This window comes from Alosa pseudoharengus, unplaced genomic scaffold (genome assembly GCF_046254945.1).
Source record: "Alosa pseudoharengus isolate Yale_2024_CS ecotype anadromous, Long Island Sound unplaced genomic scaffold, YU_APseudo_1.1 YU_APseudo_1.1_scf_19, whole genome shotgun sequence".
Lineage (NCBI taxonomy): Eukaryota > Metazoa > Chordata > Actinopteri > Clupeiformes > Clupeidae > Alosa > Alosa pseudoharengus.
The window spans coordinates 3,015,605-3,030,882 of NW_027468657.1; positions in this window are offsets into that span (position 1 = coordinate 3,015,605).

Here is a 15,278-nt window from a genome sequence, read left to right on the forward strand (position 1 = left end):
AAGAACGATACCGGAGATCACTTTCAGAGCGATTTTCTGAACGATAAAAAGCTAATAGCCAATCAGAACCCATTGAATTTTAACCGTCACATTCATTAACACAAGGAGAGACTTTGTTTATCATTGTTCAGTGTGAACGCTTTTATCTTTATGGTTATCGTTCTTAGTGTGAATAGGCCTTTAGAAATGTTTTACCGTATGGATTTACACATTCACTAGCTCCAATGAATTTATGAAGATTATGCGACTTAATGTTTTCACTTGACATGTGTATGGTTCTAGGAATCTCGCTACTCTGTGCCATTTATGTTCTGTGTGTGATGGTGTAACACGTAGCGAGACAGCATGGGAAAGGAATTATAATTCTTGCGTGTTCGCTCCCCATATTAATATTTAGGCTACATAGCTTATCACCTTGAAAATGGCATTTTTAGTTATACTCTTTAATGAAAGACATGTCCTAGCCCAATGTTGATAAATGGTCATGCACATTTGGTAGGCTGTTCAGTTCAGTGACAGTAAATTTATGCTTTGCCAGTGGGCTATATTATATCTGATGCAAGCCAAAGGATAATTATGTAGCCTGTAGGCAGCTAATAATTAAAACTGCTTTATGTGTCTGATTGTTCATGAATGTCAAATCAACTGTGTGTTTACACAGATTAAATATTAGGCCTAAATAACTAATTGAAAGCCATTGCATTTCAGATAAATATTTCAAACACTTTGGGACTTAAGGGAGACAATAGGCTATATTACGTTGATATAATGTATTTTATGACCACCTACACCTAAACAAAATTTGGAGTGAACCCATTTAATCTAATAATGTATAGATAATTTTGAATAGCCATATGTTTTTGTAAGTTGTTTTTGAGTTTACTACTATTTATTCATTCACTGGTTTTGTACAAGAGTGAAGACAATCAAACTCACAATTGATTTCAAATCATTGTTGTTTTAAATGTATGCTTCCATTATTCACTATCTATTTTTTCTCTCGATGTTAAATTTTCATCGACTTTAGATGAAAATCCTGTAGATGGCGCTTGCAAATCGAACAGATCGTCTAGTATTGACTTATTTTTACGACATTTATCCTCTTCTCGTCAATCTACTGTTTTGGTCTACTTTTCTACCTCGTACACGAGCAGAGATGAAGCTGAACTAAACCGCGCTTGAATAAACGAGGCCAAGATGCCGCTAACTTTAGTTAATGGAACTTCAGCCCCAAGTGAAAGTCTACGCTAGTTCAAGCCAGGCTATTTTTCTGTTAAGCGCCACCTTCATTAGCAAGGTTGATGGAATTACCCTCCAGGAACTCACAAAACACTACCCCACACACACACACATTATCAACAACAGGAACTCACACAGCAGGAGTCAATATACCACACACACACACTCCTTTCACACACACACACTCCTTTAAAGGGGAACTTGGCAACTATTTCAACGTAATAAACCCGTTTAGAAATCATTTGGATGGTCCTGTTCCGGTGAAAATGGTGACTTTCCCCGCTGCACCTAGCGCCCCCAGGCGGAAAACCAACCTTGCAACATTGAGACTACCGTCCCGGAAAGAGAAGTGAGAAACAAGAAACTCGTTTTAAATCGTGTTTCTTACCTTGACTACGTTTACACGAAGCAGGGTATTTTCCTAAACAAATATCTGGCCATCTACGTTTGCAAATAAAACTGCATTTACACGAGACGTTTATTTTTAAAATGTGTTTACACGAACCCGTGTACATACATGCTGTCATGAGCACGGCAAAACACAGTGGCAGTCTAACGATAAGCTCAAGCTCACATTAACCAATCAGAACCCTGAAAAGGCGCACGTGAGAACATGTAAATGTAAACATTGGTCGCACATTTGGTGTACTTCTGTGGCATACTGTGACGTTGGCTGCCCAAAACTTCGTTTACTACAGTTTAGAACCAAAAGCACAGTTTAGAACCAAACGGAGTTTTCAAAAAAAAAAAACTTTGGCCGGAGTTTTTTTGGATAACCGTTTTACGGGGCGAATTCTCCGTTTGCATCTAAATGAAAGGCTCAAATGTAGGGAAATGTCTTCGTTTATAAAAATACACATGCTCGTGTAAACGGGGTCCTTGTAACATCCACATAGTTCTGCCAAACTTATGCTAACCGTTCGCTAGTTTGTAAACAAATCCATGTGCTTTATCGTTACCTTTTTCCACAGTTTGAAATAGCATAATGCACAATTTCTCCAGCAGAGGGGGAAATTCTACCAAGTTTCCCTTTAAATACCATCATAAAGTCATGTCCACTCACAACATCAGTCACACAGCCAGACACACACACACACTAACACAAACATGCATGCTAATACCACACACATCTGTCAACACCACAAAGATCTATTGAAACTTTTTCCCACTTTCAAGTCTTTTCTCAATCTTCCACCAACCCCATCGGCTACTTCACTGTCAGCAGATGACTATGCAACATTTTTCACTGAAAAAGTTGCTAAAATAAGTGAACCTATAAGGAGGGCCTTGTACGACAGAGTATTAGGGCCACACATGAAGAAAAAAAATATTTTTGCCATGGCAAGATTAAAGTCGACATGTCGACATTAAACTTGACATTTCGAGTATAAAGTTGAAATGTCATGTCGACTTTAATCTCGACGTGTCGACTTTAAAGTCGACATTAAACTCGACATTTTGAGAATAAAATTGAAATATCATATCTACTTCAATCTCGATGTGTCGACTTGAAAGTCGACATGCCGACATTAGACTCGAAATACAGTTTAAACATAGCCTACAGTTTAAGGTATGTAGCCTACACTAATGACACAATATGTGACATGAATAATGGGCCTACTTCAAATAGGTGTTATTTCAGATAGTGGAATTAACCAGTCAACTCACAAAACAATTGAAGGATCTGTAGGTTGTGGGCCATGTTGTCCCACGAGTCACTGACAATGACTAGGTCATCAGCAAACGCAAGCGAAGTCAGACTCACGTCAGCGATTTCCACCCCACGCCCGGCCATCTCCAGGGCACAGATCAGGGGGTCAATTGCCAGGTTGAAGAGCAGAGGTGACAACGGGTCACCCTGGCAAACGCCCCGTGTCGTGGCAATGGGCTCAGAGAGTTCCCCCCGTAGCGAAATACGAGTGCTCGTACCTGCGTAGGACTGCCGCAGGGCCTCCACCATATGCACATTCAGCCCCCGTTGATGCAACACCTCAAAGAGATGTTCATGTGCTACGGTATTAAAGGCCTTCGCTATATCGATAAACACTACCGCTAGTGTCTTCCTCTCTCGGTTGAAACTCTTAACCAGGCTCTGGAGAATGTGAATCTCTGAGCACCCGGGAGCACTTATGAAGCCCCTCTGTCTCGTGTTGATCAGACACGCCTCTTTAAGCCGTCCGTGCAGCAGCTTGGAGTAGAGGCGGAGCAATATGGAGCCAATCGTGATTGGTCTCCAGTTCCCCGGGTCTGATACTGCGGCAGGGTCGGAGGACTTGGGCAGTAGTACTGTTCTAGCGAGTTTGACGGCGTTGGGGACGTACCCAACAGTCAACCAGCCGTTGAACAGTAGGCAAAGCTTTTCACAGGTGGGATCCCATTCAAGGAGGTCGGACTTCGTCAGCCTATCGGGCCCTGGCGCAGATTTGTTCCCGATGGCCAGGAGGTGATCCATCACCTCCTCCGGACCAAATAGCTCCTCGAAACACTTATTCTCGGCTCGTCCAGCAGACTTGAACTGCCCAAGCCCACGGAATGCACCCTCAACCATAGTCCACCTCTCCTCAAACACAGGTTTGAGTTCATCAAGAGGGATCGTCCCTTCCCTCCAGCAAAAGATCAGTGAGCTTAGAGGGGTCCACCTGCGCAAGTCATCTGACTTTACTCACGTAGTCCGCATCTCCGCGCACTTGGATCTCTTTAGGAGGGGGCTTGGCGTTACACGCGTACCGCCAGAGTTTTCCTGCCTCGAAGCTGTGTCCGATGGAGCCATTTCCCTTATTACCTGGTTGGTGACTTCCTCTATCACCTGCTTCGCATTGGGCGCTTTGATACTACCCAATCTGTCCGCCAGTTCTCGCCTTCCACCTAAGGCGCCTATCAAGTCCCTGAACTGACGGGGCCCTGGTAGTAGGAACGCCCAGATCCTGAAGGACAGCTGGATCAGGCACCCTACTACTGCTACTGTCACTTATAGTCCTCAGTCGCATGAGGGCGCTCCTCATCGCCGCTACATGCTGCTTCGTCTTCCTGGGGAGCATCTTAGCAAGTACCGGTGTGGCCGGAAGCCTCCCCGGTGATTTCGCAAGAGCCGCCCGCAGTACTTGAAGCTCATACGCTGACCAGGTTGGACTTGGTCTCTGGATCAGCCTCGCGCTCGGTTGGATCCGCCGCCTGGCTGGAGTCAAGAAAAGCTGGCCAGTGGCTGCCCTGTTTGATGAGGGAGACGAACCCATCGGGAGGTCACCGCTGACCTCCCTGCAACCATCTAGATGGGATTCGCATCCCCTAACAGTAACCCAACTGCCCTTGCACCTAAGACAGTGGGCCACAAACCCCCTTCCGGGGTGTCTGCGCTTAGCATGCCACCGCGCCACTCTCAACGACCTCAGCCCCACAAAGTACAGATTGCACATCTGGCTACGGAAAGGCAGTTTCACCACCACCGCCTCGGGCTGCTGACCTAGCCCTTCGACTCGCGTCAAGGTGATAGGTTTGGTGGGGGTGGCAGCCGCCTACAAGGGCATAGGTTTGGTCTCAGCTTTGGTGGGGACATCCAATCCCCCCCCGGCTGAAAAGTAAATTTTTACTGACAAGAGTCAGACTGTCAATAGACAATAGCCTCTTTCATTATTTATAGTACTCTAAAGTTAAACTAGCATCTCCGACTGGAGAGAAATATGTGCAGACGAAAACAATTGTTTAAACGTAAATAAATGTAGATGCCAATTTTGTTTCTCAGATAACAGAAGCTAAGCATATCTTAAATTTGCCCAGATTATATAGTCATATATATCATATAGTCATCTAGTTATATAGTATTTTATTTATGTTACTGAGTATGGAAATGCACCATAGTATTGAATATATCTATGAATTTATGCGACTCTAAATTATATTTGTATTTGCTTAACTGTAATTGGAATTCTTTTGCTGTAAGATACCAGTACCTTAATGGCGATTTCCTTTGTTATTTCAGACTGTTGGCAATACAGAATATCACAATACAGAAGTGAATCTACTCCATCTCATTATATTGTACAGCAATGCTGCTGACAATTGACAATTTGACATAGGCTAATAATTATAACCTCACCTGAAGCCCTGATGCTGTTTCCTCAACCTGCCATCCATCTGTAGTGGTTTGATGCTGTCTTTCCTGCATACAAAGTGGTTCATTCATTTTGTAGCCTATCCTTTGGCTAGCGAGTTTAACCCTCCTACCCTATTGTATATGTTATTTGGATATTATTCATCAAATAATGATATTTGAATAAGCAACAGTGTTAACTTATTCACATTGCCAACACGTTTTTACAGCATGTGTCATAACAATGCAATGACAGTCCTTCAAACAAATTTGGTTCTCCCTTTTATTTCTCTGCATTGTGTAGGCTACACTCAGAAATACATAACATAAACAGAATAGAAACGAAAAATGTCCAGATCCAATGTTTATTGTGACTTCCAAGATTCTAACTTAAGGTAGGCTAATTAACATTCAGTGACTTGGTAATAGCATCTATTGTGATAGCGCAACTTCTATGCGACCGTGCTGCACACCCCTAATCAATACTCCTGACCTTTGTTGAAAGATTACAGAAGCTATATCCTGGGTAACATATGCTATCACCAGTTAATACTATTTTTCCACATAATAGAATCTGCATAATTTGAAAGCCTGGTCACTACCACTGGTAGCTTGTGTGGCTAGTTATTTTGCTTACTTACACTCTGCTTTATGAAAAAGCTTCGTATGTCCCCTTTCTTCTTCTTGGGTGGCATAGCTGATCTACACACCACAAAAAGGGGTTTGTATGTCCTATACTGAAGGGAGAAGGGAATATCAAAATGCTTCACTCTGGCCTTTTATGGGGTAGGCCTATGTATTGACAGAGAGCCCTGGTAACTTACCGTTGTCGTTGACACACCCGCTCGCTTGACTACCAGTGCAAGAATAAAGCAATATGTGTGCAGCATGCGTGTGAGATAACCATCCCCCCTCCCCCTCGGTTTTTCAGCCAATCAAATGAAGACGTTTCTTGTACTGTCATGCTGGCTGTCGGAATGATCAGCAGCACAAATGAGTTCGCTAAAATATTGGTGGGGACAATTTTGTCATCTTAAAATATTGGTTAGGACTAGTCATGAGCGTCCCACCCTAAATCTACGCCCATGGCCGCCTGCCCTCTAGCACTCCCCCGCGGGGTCCTGGCTCGACCGGCACCAGTGCGGACCCCGACACTGGACCTAGGTACCTTTTTATCCAGGGCGCCGTACCATCCTGTTTGAAATTCCGAGGTAGACTATTCATGATGATTGTGGCCTTGTACTCCACGGGTCGGCCAGGACCGCAGAGGGGTAAGGGAAGTCTTCCCGAATGTCCGGCCGATAACATGGGCGCGTGTGCCGTATGTCCCCGAGGTGGCCCCAAATGCATTGGGGTGAACTTGGGAAACTTTTGTCGGCCATATAGGACACCAACCGCCATATGGGTCGGACTGTGGGGAAACCTTCGGACACATAGGATACCATGTGTTACCACCTGAAATCCTCCCGGGGGAGCTCTAAAGCCACAATAAGCTCAGGGAGACATCCGGGACACCTTCGGACAACTGGGTTCTTGGTTCTTCTTATCGAGGGCAAGGGACTAAAATCACCTTTTCAACCTCTCAGCGAGCTCTGGGCCATGGGGGGAGTTCTACCTGATGTGCCAAATGTCTCTTGAGGGCCATTTGGGCTACCTTCTGCCATCGCATTTTCGGATGGGGGTGCATGGGGCTGCCCATCCCCCAGGGACATTTGGGGCTGTCCCAAATGTCCCAAAGGCTGATAGTGCGCCAGGAGGCCTGCCGAAGCCCCTGCTTTAACCCTGTCGCTACCAAATCAACAGGGGTGCCTAGTAAGAGTCTGAGGGTCACCAAAAAGTGTCTCTGCGTCCAAAAAGCGCCCCCTGTTTTAGGTACTCCGATCGGAGCGGCGTTCGCCGAGGGCTCCGGTGGCTCAGAGTCCAACACCAAGCTGGCTAGAAAACTCTGTACGAGGCACTTTGACCCCAGGAGTATTTTAACACATATTTGACACATCGTGACCTCATACTAGACCCCCAGGGCTGTCTCTGTGCAATGTTTGGTGTCTCTAGCCCCTACTGGGGAGGAGCTGTGAGCCCTAAAAGATGTGTGCCGGATATTCCAATGTGCCCCCCCCTCAGCTACCCCAAAATGCAGCTAGGTTCCCAAATGTCCCTTGGTTATTGACCATTAAAAATCACAGTTGCTTTGGTCCTGTCAATATGAAATCAACATATGTTTAACAACGGGATATTACGAACGAGGTGGACTAGGTTGGGCGTCGGTGGGTTATTCTCAGAAGGTGATAAGTGGCCTGAAACGTACAAGGTATCCCTCTTCCTGCTGGCTAACGCTAGGTGCTAGAGGGTCGGGACCAAGACACAAGGCACCGCCTCAAGGCCCCCAACAAATGTTCCAAAGCTGGTGTCTCTGAGTCACCCACAAGAAAAACCACACAGGAAAGACATACAAAAAGTTGACCACTTACAGTTCAGAGATAGCATTGAGGGTGTTAGCATGGTGCTAGGAGGCTGAAACTCGGGTCAGACCATCGGCCCATGACCCCCATGAAGCGTGTAAAGTTCCGTCCCTCTAGCTGCAGCACAAAGTGTTGTGCCAGCAAAAATCTCCCAAATGACCAGAGTTTCCCATGTCTCTGACTTGAAGGAATACCCAAATGTCCCTTGGTTTCCAAAATGTCCCTTGGTTATTGACCATTAAAAATCACAGTTGCTTTGGTCCTGTCAATATGAAATCAACATATATTTAACAACGGGATATTACGAACGAGGTGGACTAGGTTGGGCGTCGGTGGGTTATTCTCAGAAGGTGATAAGTGGCCTGAAACGTACAAGGTATCCCTCTTCCTGCTGGCTAACGCTAGGTGCTAGAGGGTCGGGACCAAGACACAAGGCACCGCCTCAAGGCCCCCAACAAATGTTCCAAAGCTGGTGTCTCTGAGTCACCCACAAGAAAAACCACACAGGAAAGACATACAAAAAGTTGACCACTTACAGTTCAGAGATAGCATTGAGGGTGTTAGCATGGTGCTAGGAGGCTGAAACTCGGGTCAGACCATCGGCCCATGACCCACATGAAGCGTGTAAAGTTCCGTCCCTCTAGCTGCAGCACAAAGTGTTGTGCCAGCAAAAATGTCTTAATTTCCTAAATGGCCAGAGACATTTGGCATACCTGGGTCAGGGACATTCGGCATACCATTTTGGGAAATCTGAGAAACCAAGGGACATTCGGCATACCATTTCCCAGATGTCTCTGGCTATTGAAGGAAGCCCCAAAGCAAGACCAAAGCAAGTTTCAAAAACACACACATTTATTACAACACACAGCAAACCACACACTAAACAAATCTAAAGCACACACTAAACTAATTCTAAAGCACACACCACATCTAAAATGTATTAAAGTTAAAGAGTTCAAGGGGCTGGCTCTGCAGCTGGCTCAGGGGCTGGCGCGGCGGCTGACTCTGGGGCTGGCGCGGCGGCTGGCTCCAGGACTGGCGCGGCGGGCTTGCCCCTCCCTCCCTGGAGGTACCTCTTGGCCCTGGCTGTGGACTTAGATGGGCTCCAGTATTCCGGGGAGGTCACCAACGGGCTCAGTCGCACCATGGGCACCACCCTGCGGACCTTTTTGGGAGTCTGCAGAAAGAGTGACAAACAAAGGGTTAGCGGGAAAGGCCGAGCAGTCAGAGACACAGAGGTGGAGATATGTCGGTGCTGGACTTACCGTTTCCTTGGCCGCCTCCTCTGCGGCCACCTCAGAGTCAGACGAGTCCCGGTCCAGCTCTCGGAGGGCCCGCTCCATGTCCTCGAGCTCCTCGTTGAGGACCGAGCTGTCGGACTCTTGGTACGGCACCGGCTCCTGGTCGCTGGAGCTGGAGGACCGGCGGTCCGTCTTCTTTGTCCGCTTCCTCGGGGCGGAGGGTGTGGCCACGGAGGCGGTGACGTTTGGCGCACGCTGGCGGCGGCTGGTGGCCCCTCGCTGACCCCAGCTGCGGCTGGAGTGGCGGATTCTGGTGCGGCGGCGGCTCGACGTCCGGCTCGGCCGGCTCCTCCTCCTCAGAAATCGGCGCTCCTGGCTGAAAAGACAGACGAACAAACACACATTGTTTAGAAAAGACAAACGTACAAACACATTTTTTTCACAAGGTCGATGATGATGTCAATGGCTAAGGGAAATCTGGGAAACCAAGGGACATCCGGCATACCATTCTGGGACACGCCCCTTTCCTAGATGTCCCAAAATGGTATGCCGGATGTCCCTTAGTTTCCCAGATGTCCCTTGGCCATTGACATTAGCCATTGGACACTCACGTTCAACTGCCTCAGCCGTCTGGCCAAGGCTCGGCTCCTCCGCCGGGAGACCTCAAGCTCCCGTCCGAGTGATTTCACCTGGGCCTTCAGGCTCGCGTTCTCCCGCCTGACCGCGGCACATCCTGGCTCTTGACACTCGTCCGGGCCGCCTTCATCAGTGACGACCTCGTCGCCGTCGATGTCGAGCGTCGACACCATGGGTGGTTGGGGGTTGGAGGCTCTGAGGGCTCTGAGTAGGCTCAGAGCCTTGATGCGCTTGGCGTCTGCTGAAAACTTCTCCCTCTCTGCCGTCGTGAGCTCAGAATGGCCGCCTGCCAGGTGCTTATCCAACCGTGAGCTTAGATAGGAGCAGCTTGGCACTGGGCAGGGTTCTGTGCGGATGCGTATCCTGCCCGTCCCCAGCTGGAGCAGGATGCTCCTCTCCGTTGAGTTGGTCAGATGGTTTGCCAGAGCGGCATAAAGCCGCTCGCAGATGGGGCAGAAGGTTGCTCTCTTGGTCTGTGTCATCCTCTCCTCTGAAAAATATTGCTGCAGGCAAGCCCCTTTTATACTGTGCTCCGAAAAACTTTGCACGGTCTAATTTTCTTCTATTTTTTGACCTTGAACATTTTTGACCTTGAACTTGAAATATTTTTGCATGGACATCCCGCACACTCACCCGTTATCGGCCGGCCATTTGGGAAGACTTCCCTTACCAAAGGCTATCTGTCATTTACCTTTGAAAACCTCAGGTAATTACATGTTTTCTCAGGTAAATGACATGTTTTCTGTCATTTACCTGTGATTTACCTCAGAAAACATATAGTTTACCTCAGAAAACGTAGCAAGCTGGAGCCAGGGACATTTGGGAAACCAAGGGACATTTTCTATATTTTTTGCAGGCACAACACTTTGCGCTGCGGCTAGAGGGACGAAACTTGGCACGCTTCATGTGGGTCATGGGCCGACGGTCTGACCCGACTTTCGGACTCCTAGCTCCATGTTAACACCCATAATTCAAGCCTTAAGGCCGAGGTTCCCAGATGTCCCTTCAGAGTAATAGCACGCTAAACATCGGCCGATCGGCTTGAGCTCCAACTATGTCATACAACGGGCCGAGGCGGACCGGATGACGCGCGTTTCGTGTCGGCCAGACGTTCCCTGACGGAGTTTGCCTCAGGAAGGTCCACGCGTCCCGCCCTTCGAACCACTCGTCCGTGGATAGGAGACGGGCTGGCAGCGCAAATTTGCAAGACTTTGGGCCAAGTCTCGACGGGATATGGAGCCTTGAAAAAGGGACATTTTGGTATACATTCCCATTCACTTTCCCTTGCAAATACATCCCATTCAAAAGTATGCCAAATGTCCCGTCTCCCGTGGCCAAACGATGCGCGCCAGGAGTTCAGAACCAACGCGTGGGCGACCGTCCTGGACCCCCGAACAACATATTCCGAGCTCGGGTCCCAGAGACCTTCCGAAGGTAGAGTTGCTCCCACCGGACCAACTTTTGCAGAGGGCCTTCTTGGCTCCAAGTCCAACACTGCCTTGGCTGGAAAACTCCCAACGGCCACTTTGACCCCAGGAGGGTTTTAAAAAATCTTTGACCCCGTGACCTCATACTAGGCCCCCAGGGCTGTCCCTGTGCAAAATTTGGTGTCTCTAGCCCCTACTGGTGAGGAGCTGTGAGCCCTGAAAGATGTGTGCCATATTGCACAAGGTATCCTAAAAGTCCCTGCCCCCCAACCTACACCTTGTGGCAGTTGGTTTCCTAAATGTCCCAGGACATTTGGCATACCCGGAACATTCGGCATACACCAACAGGACATCTGGGGAAAATCGGGACATTTGGGAACCCTCCGGGGCGCTCCTTAAATGTCCCTTAGCTTCCCAAATGTCCGGGAGGCAAGGGGTGCCCAAATTGCAAAAGGGTTCCCGAATGTCCTCCCCCTGGTGGCGAAACGTGGAACTGACCATTTGGGAAAATACCGCCAAAACTTCGGAAATTTATTGCTCGGCGACCGAGGGCGCTAGAAACACGCCAAAACATCCGCGCTGTCCTTGTATTTTTGTGGAAGCGATCCGCAAGTCGCCGGATTTTTCCCGCGCTTCCCTGGTGTCAGCAAGGATAGGCGAAAAAAGTCCTCCGTTACCGTTTTGGACTATATGGGAGGTGTGCCGAATGTCCCCCATTTTTCCTAAGGTGGGCTAGTACCGTCTGTGTCCGCATATAATACCATGGGGGTCCGGGGGTATTTTACCCCGGGATTTTTTCTTCTTTTCTGGTTGCTAATCACACAATTTTAATGTGTTTTGAGAGGGACAGGCCTATCTTTTGTCTGACGCATGTCACGTTACCCCATGCATTAAACCAAATGTCACTGCTTGAAATTATGTTATTTTGTGTCAACATATTGTAGAAACACAACCACAGCCTTTATTTGGTGAATGGAGGTCCTTTACTTTCTTTGGTTATTATATAGTTTACGATTCACTTTAACCACAAGTGCAAACAAAACGTTTTGCCGTCGCCACATTTACAACTATGCTATAGGCCTAATGCAATTTACCTTCGTTATCAGTGATAGGCAGCGATGGGCAAGCTACTTGATATGTGTATTGAGCTAAGCTACCAGCTACTCTACAATAAATTCAGCTTCACAACACAGAAGCTACCACTCTTACAAATGTAGCAAGCTAAGTTACAAACCGTCAAAAGTAGCTTAATAAGCTACATTAGTAGCTACTTTCAGTTAATCAAACTGCATGCCAAGTCAATGCAATTTTAGTGATCAACACCGCTGTCAGATAAAGATAAAGGCTAAAATATGATTGGCATGAGTCATCTAACTGTTCGAACTTCATCAATTATTCCATTCTTAAGCCTGATTCTTTTTCTCTACAAAACTCCCCCTCGCTCGGTCTGAAGCTCTTTTCCTTTTCTTTGCATCTTCTGTCAAGGGTTTTCACTGCTTCTTCGCCGGCTCTGCCATTATACACACGTTTGCAACAATCGCTAGCGTTTTGTTAGCCTGCCTCTGTGTTGTGGATGCAGGATGTAAACTGATCCTGCTTCGGTCGGCGGGTACGATACACTGAACTTGCCAGCGGGATATTCTTCCTACAGGCAGTAGGGGCGGGCGTGTAATGAGTCATTTAACCATATACCGACTTACGAAGATGAGTAAATAACGTGAAAACGTTGCCTGGTGTGCCTTTAAGCTTCATTTCATTTATTGATGCAAAACGGTAGTTCAATGAAATTCAGTGTTCGTATGTTTGTGTTGGATGTCGTTGACGTCGACAGGAACTTTTTCTTTGAATTACACAGAAGGCATCTGAAAATATATTTATTTTCGTTGGTCTCGACTAAAGTGACAGCCTACAGAGCGAGTGAGAGATGCAAGAGTGGATGCAACAGCTCATGCGCTTGCTAGAGATTATTTTTTTTAAAGGGCCAGTACAAATGACCTCGCGGGCTGTCAATTGACCGATCCCAAGCCCCGCCCCCCTTTACTATGTCACAATGAGGACTTCGGAAGACCTTGGTCAACCTCGGTCAATTTTCTAGTGTCATTCTGTATGGCAATACGCCAGTTATGCTTCTTTTGCAAGTAGCCTAATTAAACAACTAAAGAGCTCAAAAAGGTTAAAATAAATGCCTAGGCTGCTTGTAGAAGTGACATCCGATACCCTGACCGTGTGAAACGTTTACCACACATAACTTTGCATTGAGCCTATATGATAGGCTGCTACTTTTCAGAAATACTTTTAAAGAAATCTGAGTTTGTACAAAAATGTCCCCTTTATTTGTGTTTATAACTACACACAAAAACATAACTAAACCTGGTTTCCACACTTTAAATGACAATGGACAACATAAGCCTACGCAAACAATTACACTTAACCTACCTTGCAATGTTGCTCTTGATAGCGTCTGCCTGCCATGCCGATATGTTGTGCGTGGTATGGGTTTAAACTCGGCTAGATCTAGTGGTTTCTTTTCAATACACTTGTATATCATGTTTATTTGAACCTTCTAAAAGCAGCCATTAAAAATAATAAGTATCAGCCTACCGAAGCAAGGCTACAGGGCTCCAGAGTGCGACCAATTTACTAAAAAAAATCTGAGGTCGCACCGGTGCGACCAGCTATTCGAGAGAGGAAAAAGTGTCCGCATTGAAACTCTGCCTTTGGTTCAATAATAGACACATATTTGGCCAATATTGTGGTTTAAACAAATAACAGATAGTGAAGGGCGGGACCTCCCCTCTGATTGGCCGTGGCCCAGTGCCTGTGTGTAAATTTGAAAATGCGTGTGCTGCAGAGAGAGAGAGAGGTCAGAGACCCGTAAGATAAACAGAGTGGATGTAGTTGCATTACAGTGTGGTCACATAGGCCGAGATAAATGTCCCCTCTCCCCACTCCCCAGCAAACTGATCAGACGAGCCCGAGATGATCAAGTTTATCGTTGCCTAGCCTAGTGAAACTTCCCTTCACCAAGTTCAGTCCGAAATAATTATTCACCAGAAGAATTGTTTGAACGTAAACCCGACGCACAGGAATGACACTTGCGGCAAATTTATAGGAGTCATTGCAGATGAAAAGACGTCTTAAAATTGTGAACAATGCATACAGGGCCTTCGCGAACGACAGAGATACAGATATCGCCGAAAAGGAGTGCGTCATTGACTGCAGTTACATGCAGGGAGTAACCCGGTTTTCAACAGCAATATTCGTTTTGCGCGCTAGTTGTGTAAACTCATTCTGATGGCATCAATCAATTTAATCCGGTATTTGGAGCAAACCGGAATGGAGCTACATTTAAAGCCCGAATATTCCCTGCATTTATAACTGTGGTCATTGTGTACGGTGAATTGAATGGACACATTTAGAACGAGCATGGCAAATCATTGCAATAGCCTATAATAATAGGCCTACCATTTCGTTAATGCATTAACCATAGTGATGATCTTATTGAAAATTTAAAAATACTAAAATTAAAAAGTAAATTGCATTGTGGGACTGTCAAATGATTAATGCAATCATCATTGCAAAATCACATAAAAATCCCCCAGGCTACTTGGAACATCTCTTTAAATTGTGCTCAAATACATTTATATGGAAGATGCTAGCATGGCGAGCTGGTTTAGCCAAGGCCTAAAGATCATGAAGGATAGTATAAGACATTGAGCCATGAGATGTGCAGTTTGAAGCCCTTAAAAGACGTGCACTGTTAATTTACTCACTGTTATTTTTATTTAATTCATCTTGAGATGTTTTAAGTTTAAATTTCAGCTCAGTGAAGCACTTAAAGCACCAACACTTCATTAAGTTACTTTTCTTGTAGAATTGTAAATCATAAGTCATAGGACAACCTATATAGGACAGTAATTAAGGAAAAAAAGTGAACCTGCTGCTGTGTTAAATGCGATGTGGTTGAAACTTTGGGTGCACCTAACTTTTGTGCTGGTGCACCTAAGAAAAAAAGTTAGGCGCACCAGTGCAAGAAGTTAGTCTGGAGCCCTGAGCTATCTCTCCACCTCCCCAACATGAGCTGCTTAACAGGCTAGCCACTCTCCCAAGTTACTTGGGAGCAGCACTTGGTTCCGTCTTCAATTAATCCTCGAAATATGTTTTTTTTGTTATGGGCACGTCAACACCA